The 8,474-nt window shown below is 52.1% G+C and overlaps 2 non-coding genes across 2 annotated transcripts; both read right to left on the bottom strand.

Moving 5' to 3' along the window:
* Positions 1 to 3,112: 3,112 nt before the first annotated feature.
* TRNAP-AGG lies at positions 3,113 to 3,184 on the bottom strand. The gene has a single exon. It is a non-coding gene; the product is annotated as a tRNA-Pro (tRNA).
* A 2,637-nt stretch (positions 3,185 to 5,821) lies between these two features.
* On the bottom strand, positions 5,822 to 5,893 carry TRNAP-UGG. Its single transcript has one exon. It is a non-coding gene; the product is annotated as a tRNA-Pro (tRNA).
* Between the last annotated feature and the right edge of the window lie 2,581 nt (positions 5,894 to 8,474).

Here is an 8,474-nt window from a genome sequence, read left to right as displayed (position 1 = left end):
CAAACACACACTCACACCATCTCTCATGCAAACCCTTAGTGACATAATAATAATAATAATGGCATTTATTAAGCACTTACTATGTGCAAAGCACTGTTCCAAGTGCTGGGGAGGTTACAAGGTGATCAGGTTGTCCTACAGTGAGGGGGTCTCACAGCCTTAATCCCCATTTTGCAGATGAGGTAACTGAGGCACAGAGAAGTGACTTGCCCCAAGTCACACAGCTGACAATTGGCAGAGCCGGAATTTGAACCCATGACCTCTGACTCCAGAGCGCGTGCTCTTTCCACTGAGCCACGCTGCTTCACATGTATGCATCCAGTCCATCATAACCATCATAAGCCTATTCAGTCACACTCATACTCTTCACACACTGGTATGTTCATGGACAGTATTATGCAACTCTCTCTCTCTCTCTCTTTGCAGAAAAGTGGGAGAGAGTAATGGTAGACTTCAGCCACTGTGCAGTGATTCCTTCTCCTGGTCTCACCCCCTCTCCACTGTCAGACACTCAAGCTCAGCCGGGTGGGAGCGGAGAGGATATGCCTACGCAGGAAGCACAGTACTTGCTCTGTGGGACTGTAGTTGCCCGTACTCTCAGCCTGTGCTGGGCTCCATCGCCCACAGGCTTCAATACATTAAGCCCAACAGATGCCAGCGGTGCCTGATTCCTGTTTTGAGAATTCCTTTCACCCGCCAAGGTCCGACTTCCCCATCACTCCTGCCCTGCAGAGGGACAGCACTCATATTACTCAGACATGGCCCAAGTTGGCATTTTTTGGCCAACCCTCCTTTTAGGGAAAGTGAAGTTCAAAGGTATATACAAAAGCCCTAGTCCTGAGCCATCCAGCCTATTGGACACCAAAACACACACACACACACACACACACACACACACACACACACGCACACACACACACACACACAAACACGCAGACCCATGCTCCTCTCTCATTATCTCTCATCCTTTATCTCCCCGGCACCCATAGGGTGAGGCTGCAGGGTAGAAAGATACCACACTGCACTGAATTTTTCAGCAGATAATTGCAGCACCTCTCACTCATGAAGCGGGCCACCTCTGGCTTCTAGGGGATTATTACCTGGGGGCCCGCTGTCTTCCCACCTCAGATTGCAAGCTCTTCCTTGGCTTGGGCTCTGCAGGCCCAAGGCTCCGGAGAGTTAGGAAAAGCCTCAGACTCGGACTTCAGCACCTGCAGACCGGTTTTTGCTTGCGCAGTTCCGTGAGCCACAAATTCTGTGAGTGGGCTGAGGGACTTAACCCCATCCCATCCCTTTCTGCTGCTCTCACCCATACGTTGGGGGGTAGACCAGGCCCACGGATGGAGAGCTGCTCCTGCCTTTCCCAACACTAGTTGTCCCACTCCCATACACGTGCAAGCACACCCCACCCCCACGCACACGTACCTCGGCAGTGGCCAGAGGCCCGTGAGGCTCAGAGGCACCCACTCCATAGGGTGGGTCATGGGGATCATGGCCCCTGTAGACTCAGCACCATAGGGGAGACACTATTACGTTCATTCCCAACGTTTTGGGGCTAGCTTGTCTCACCCCTTGGAGCCAGAAAGGAGCCAGCAGGTTGACTTTACCCCACAGACCCCCGATGGGCACCCGGTCCCTCCTCGGGGGATCATGGTGTAGGGGCGTGGGGCTGCTTGTAGCCAGTTGTGCCAGGGCAGCCCAGAAGCGCAGTCCTCTCCCCTCCTGCCCCCTGCCCCAGCACCCAGCAAGGACCTAAAGCAGGCTTCCCCTGGGCCCCTAAGCCATTCTGGGTTTCCCCCAGCCTCCTAACTTCTCCCCCACCCCCAGTCCTGCTCCCAATGCCTGCCTTCTCGATGCTCCACCCCAGGGGCATTTGGGCTTTCTCACTCCAGCCCCAGTCCACTAGCCATGGGAGTGGGGGTGGCAGCATTCGACAGAGCCCCCACAGCCCCGGGTCTCGGGGGTGAGATTGAAGAGGGATGGGGTTGGCCATCTGGGCTGCAGGACTGTGGCAGGGAGGGACTGATTCTTCTGTCCTCATGGGAAGCTGGGCAACGAGATGGGCCAGGGCTGGGGCCAGAGTGGCGTTGGGGTGGAGAGGGAGGTTGTCCACTCCGCAATCAGCTGAGGGAGCAGTTTGTTTTAATCACCCTGCAACCTGGGGTCTCAAGGGGCTCAGCTGCCCAACTGTAGCTCAGTAGCTCACGTTTCCTGCAGATGCCTGAGATTGCTTTTTCCTAGCCTCAGGATCTTCCCCTCTTTGCCCCCAGAACCAGCTCCTTCCCCTGGGCCAGACCGGCCCCTTTCCTTCCAGGCTGCCCTGGACTCCTAACTCCTCCAGGCTGTCCCTGGGCCCCTAATCCCCACCCCCTAGGCTTCCCCCAGGTCCCTAACCCACGCAGAAGTAGCAAGTCATAGTGATAAGCAGCATTGTGTAGTGGACAGAGCACGGGCCTGAGAGTCAGAAGGTCATGGGTTCTAATCCCAGCTCTGCTACTTGTCTGCTGTGTGACCTTGGGCAAGTCACAACTTCTCTGGGCCTCAGTAACCTCATCTGAAAAATAGGGATCGCGACTGTGAGCCCCATGTAGGACAGGGACGGTGTCCAACCCAATTTGATTGTATCCACCCCAGCGCTTAGTAAAGTGCCTGGCACTTAGTAAGTGCTTAACAAATGCCACTATTATTACTTTTATTATTATTAACTCCCTCCAGGCTTCCCTTACCTTAGCCCCCTAACCCCTCCAGGCTTCCACCCAAGACCTTAGCTAGTCCCTCCTCCCCACCTAGCAACTTTCCCCTCCTCCAACCCTTTCCCGAGGCTCTCCCAGGCCCCTTCCAACTCCCTTCCTTCCCCTGGAGCCTCTGCGGCCAGGGAGGAAGAATGGGCCAGGAGAAGGCTTCAGCCCCAAAACCTGACTCCTTACCTGGGTTTGTCTTGAGGCAGGGAGCTGGGGCTCAGTGGATGTAATTAATAAAATTATTATTATTATTACTATTATTATCATTATTATTACATAAAACTAAGGGCCAGATAATCCCCTCCATCCATTCTGGCTCCCCAGCAGGCTCTCCCCTGCCTGCCCTAAAATAAAACCAGGTGGAAAAAACAGGGCTCGTCCGGGATTTGAACCCGGGACCTCTCGCACCCTAAGCGAGAATCATACCCCTAGACCAACGAGCCGGTGATAGGAGTAGCTGGCCAGATGTGGTCTTCTTTGCCACATCAGCAGCAACTGAGGCTTCTGGTTTCAGGAGGCGGCTCCTTTCTCTCCACCCTACCTGGCTGAGAGCCCAGGCCTAGTCCATTCCACTCTGTTCCTCCCAGCCTCCCTCTCCCACTTCTCCTGGCTCTTCCTTCTTTCTCCTCTCTGCCCCCAGACTCAGACCCTCATTGATCAACTGATTTGCAAGGCAGGGGCAGGCATCGTCCCCCCTCCCCCCAGCAACCCAATGCCGGGAGGAGAGTAGTCTAGTGCTATTCCACAACAGGAGGCTTCTTGTTTTTGGCTGCGGCAGTGTCCAGATTTAGTTTCAAATCCAGCCAATGGCTGCCCTGGAGTCAGAGGTCATGGGTTCAAATCCCGACTCTGCCAATTGTCAGCTGTGTGACTGTGGGCAAGTCATTTCACTTCTCTGTGCCTCAGTTCCCTCATCTGTAAAATGGGGATTAAGACTGTGAGCCCCCCGTGGGACAACCTGATAACCTCTCCAGTGCTTTGAACAGTGCTTTGCACATAGTAAGTGCTTAATAAATGCCATCATCATCATTCAAATCAATCAACCAATGCTATTTATTGAGCATAGCAGAAATAAATGCTATGAGCTGAGCCCTGTACTTAGCACTTGGGAGAGTACGATGGAGTTGGTAGGCACTGATCCCTGCCCTCAAAGAACTTACAGATGCTAAGATAAATCACAGATAGGGGCAAGCGACAAGTTTAAGCATATGCATATAAGCACTGTGGGAGTTGTACAAGGGTGAGGAAGGGGCAGTGAGTCCCCAAGTCCTTACACGGTGCGGAAGTGTTCAAGTGGCAGAATGGAGGGAAATAAAGGAGGAAGAGATGAGAGAGAAATCAGGGAAGGTCTCCTGGAGAAGGTGTGATTCCAGAAGGGCTTGGAAAACAGGGAGAGCAATGGTCTGCCAGATGTGAGAAGGAGGAAGTTCCAGACAGGAGGGAGGTAGTGAGCAAGAGGTAAGAGAGATAAGAACAAGGTACAGTGAATAGGTTGGCCTGAGAGGAGCAAAGCAGGTGAGCTGGTTTGCAGTGGGAGAGGAGGGAGGGTAAGCTGCAGGGAGAGAGCTGACCGAGTGCCTTAAAGCCAACCCCTAGTTGCCCCTCCTACAAGCTTTATTAGACTGTGAACCACATGGGGTTCAGGGATCGGTTATCTAATTGCCAGGATTTAGTTCAATGCTTTGCACATTAGGTAGATGCTTAATAAATACTAATGGGGAAGGACCATGGCCTAATGGCTAGAGCCCGGGACTGGGAGTCAGAAGGACCTGGGTTCGAACTTCGGCTCTGTCACTTCTCTGCTGTGTGATGTTGGACAACTCACTTCACTTCTCTGGGCCTCAGTTCCCAAGTCACTTCACTTCTCTGGGACTGTTTCCTCATCTATAAAATGGGGTTAAGACTGTGAGCCCCTTATGAGACTGAAACTGTTTCCAACCGGATTTGCTTGTATCCACCCCAGTGCTTAGTACAGTGCCTGGCACATAGTAAGTGCTTAACAAATACCACAATTATTATTATTATTATTAATAATAACTTCTCTGTGCCTTAGTTACCCATCTTTAAAATGGGGATTAAGACGGTGAGCCCCATGTGGGACAGGGACTGTGTTCAACCCAATTTGCTCATATCCATCCCAGCACTTAGCACAGTGCCTGGCACATAGCAAATACTTAAATACCATTATTATTATTATTATTATTATTATTATTATTATTATTCCCTCAGACCCTTTCCTTTCCCCCCAGACCCTTCTCCCTGAGGAACCACAAGGAGTTTACTCTCTCCCTTTCCCAGTCCCTCCCAGACCCAACGTCCCTGTCTCTCCTGGTGGGAGTCTTGGGGAAATCAATCTATCAATCCATCAGTGGTATTTATTGAGCCCTTACTGTGAGCAGAGCACTTACTAAGTGCTAAAGGAGGAAGGAAAGAAGGCGCTCGAAAGAGTTGGAGAGAATCTCCCTGGCCATGGAGGTACTCAAAGGCAGCCCCTACTCATCTTAAGGGTCAAGTCCATCAGCTAAATCGAGCAGGGGATGGGACTTTGATCAAAATCTTCTGGGGCTGTTCCTCCCCTGGCTGCTTGGGTCTGGAGGAGGAAGGGAGGCAGGAACTCCTGGGCTCATCTTTCCCCCTCATGCCCCTGCATGCCTCCTATTCCCTGGTGGGGGTATTTTTCCTAGGCATCTCTCTTTGCAGGTTGTTTGCTACACCCCACTTCCTCCTCTACCTTACCCCCTCCCCCTTCTGGCTTCTTAATCCGTAAGCAAGCTCCAGCCCCACAAGCACTCTGTCCGACAGCGAAGGGGGTGAAGAGCACTTCCCTGGTAAAGCTCACTCCTCCTGCTCAGGGGTTTACTGGGGCATCGAGCATCTGGGAGTGAATCAGTCAATATTGAAGCATGCGAGGGGGAATGACAACTCATTCATCTGGACCAGCTTCCCATTGCATCATCTTGGCCTGTTTCCCAAGAAAGATCTGTCGGAAGGGGATGGGAAATTGCTGTTTTTTTGAGTAGCGGTGGCCCCTGCGAGGATGGGTAAAATCTAATTTCAAACTGTGTCTGTCAAGAAAAAACGGGCCTGTCCGGGATTTGAACCCGGGACCTCTCGCACCCAAAGCGAGAATCATACCCCTAGACCAACAGGCCACTCGTACTAGGAAAGCTCCCACGCATGCTCTAGATGACACCGTGAAGTCTGAGTTGGGCACTTAAAAACCAGTTGCGCAGCTTCTCGTTAACCTTCAGGCCTTTGCCTGCCCAGGGAGACTATGGAATCGTCAAAGAGCATTTAGACAGCGCACTGGTTTAAGGGAACGATTGTTGCTTTATGAGTGAGAGGGCCCAGGTTCAATTGCTGAATGAGCCTTCCTTTTGGCAGTGAATCCAGGGTCCCTGCCCAGTTTCTTTCCTATATCCACCTGATCCTTTGGAGTCAGTCAGTCAATTGTGTTTATTGAGTGCTTAATGTGTGCAGAGCACTGTACTATATGCTGGGCAGAGTACATTATAGCAATATAGCAGACATATTCCCTGTCCACACGAACTTACATTTTAGTGGGGGAGACAGACTGATAAAAATAAATAAAATGTACTATTTATGTGACCCTGAGCAAGTCACTTGATTTCTCTGTGCTTCAGTTATCTCATCAGCACTGGGGCAGGGGATATATGAGGGGTAGGGGGCAGCTCAGAAGCCATCTGTTGTATCCCTGCTATACCCTGTGAGAATGGACAATCATCTGTTTGCCATCACCACCTGTGAGAACTCTTGGCCTGAAGTTTTACCCCCTTGCTGGAGGGGAATGGTGCAAATTACTCTGAGGTACTGGTGAGCAGCCTGGCAAGATGGGCTCAGAGACTGGGGAGCTGAGCTGGTGGAGAAGGCGTCCTAGTGGGGTGACTGCCTGGTGAGGCAAGGAGGGGATAACCCCAGGGGTGACTCCAATTCAGCTTCAGGTATGAGGGTATGGCAGAAGGGGCAGCTCTGAGGTGGAGGAGCAGGGGTACAGGGCTCTCCAAGGCAGACCCAAGGTGATGCGCAGTCCTGGGCCCAACTGCCCCTACCATGATCATCTCTCAATCAATCAATCAATCGTATTTATTGAGTGCTTACTGTGTGCAGAGCACTGTACTAAGCGCTTGGGAAGTACAAGTTGGCAACATATAGAGACAGTCCCTACCCAACAGTGGGCTCACAGTCTAGAAGGGGGAGACAGAACAAAACCAAACATATTAACAAAATAAAATGGAATAGATATGTACAAGTAAAATAGAGTAATAAATATGTACAAACATATACACATATATACAGGTGCTGTGGGGAAGGGAAGGAGGTAAGACGGAGGGATGGAGAGGGGGACGAGGGGGAGAGGAAGGAGGGGGCTCAGTCCGGGAAGGCCTCCTGGAGGAGGTGAGCTCTCAGTAGGTCCTTGAAGGGAGGAAGAGAGCTAGCTTGGCGGATGGGCAGAGGGAGGGCATTCCAGTCCAGGGGGATGACGTGGACCGGGGGTCGACGGCGGGACAGGCAAGAACAAGGCACGGTCAGGAGATTAGCGGCAGAGGAGCGGAGAGTGCGGGCTGGGCTGGAGAAGGAGAGAAGGGAGGTGAGGTAGGAGGGGGCGAGGGGATGGACAGCCTTGAAGCCGAGGGTGAGGATTTTCTGCCTGATGCGCAGATTGATTGGTAGCCACTGGAGATTTTTGAGGATTTTCGTGGTGTGGAGGGGTCTCCACACCATGAGGCTTAAAAGTGGACCTCCCTCTTGGAGCCGAAGCAGATTGGTCTCTGTGGGGACCAGAGGAATGGGTGGCCAAAGGTTTCCTTCCCCTCCCCATTGCTTCCAGCTCCCAGGTAGTCTCCAAGAGATCCAGCTCCCATCTCTCCTCCCTGCAGTTCCATACTTGCATTATGGAGACGGTGTGTGGGAAGCTCATGGTGGCTGATTCCCAATCCAGCTGTCAGGCACAGGAAAAGGAAGCGAGTCCAGCAACCCCAGGGCAGATTTCTCATTGGCCTAGCCCCAGCCAGAAGGGCAGGGGCAGTCTGAAGGCCCTTCTGAGGACAGCTTTTAGCCCTTACCCTGCACGTCCAGACCAACCCCACTAGCCAGCAGTTGCTGGAACAGTCCATGCCCCTGGCAGCTACTTGTAAACCATCAGAGGCTCTCCCAGGAGTCACCTTGATCTGTTTGCAGGATGAAGGTCAGAGGGCAGAAGGGAAGGCAGCACTAATCCATTCAATCATACTTATTGAACGCTTACTGTGTGCAGAGCACTGTACTAAGCACTTGGGAAGTACAAGTTGGCAACGTATAGAGATGGTTCCTACCCAACAGCAGGCTCACAGTCTAGAAGGGGGAGACAGACAACAAAACATGTGGACAAGTGTCAAGTTGTCAGAACAAATAGAATTAAAGGACCTGACTGGCCTCTCCTTATCTGGGGCTGGTCAACTGAATCCAAGCCAGGCCCTCAATTCTTTCACTCAAGTCAGCACACCCCCTACCCTGAAACCTCATGAAATGGGACAGCAGATCTCAAAGTCATTCTGGCCCTGGGGACCCAACCCTCTCCCCTGGGAACTAACAGGTCTGAAATGGTGTATTTTGCCTTTTTCTTCTGAGGGGCCCCATAGCCCAGAGAACACAGGAGTAGCCATGAAATAAAGGCCAGCTGGGCCAAACGCAGCTAACACCTTGGGAGTGGTGTATCTGTTGGTCAGTGGGGAG

The sequence above is a fragment of the Tachyglossus aculeatus genome, chromosome 10 (genome assembly GCF_015852505.1).
Source record: "Tachyglossus aculeatus isolate mTacAcu1 chromosome 10, mTacAcu1.pri, whole genome shotgun sequence".
Taxonomy (NCBI): domain Eukaryota; kingdom Metazoa; phylum Chordata; class Mammalia; order Monotremata; family Tachyglossidae; genus Tachyglossus; species Tachyglossus aculeatus.
The sequence above is the reverse complement of the archived record's forward strand: the minus strand, read 5'-3'. Positions and strand labels throughout refer to the sequence as shown.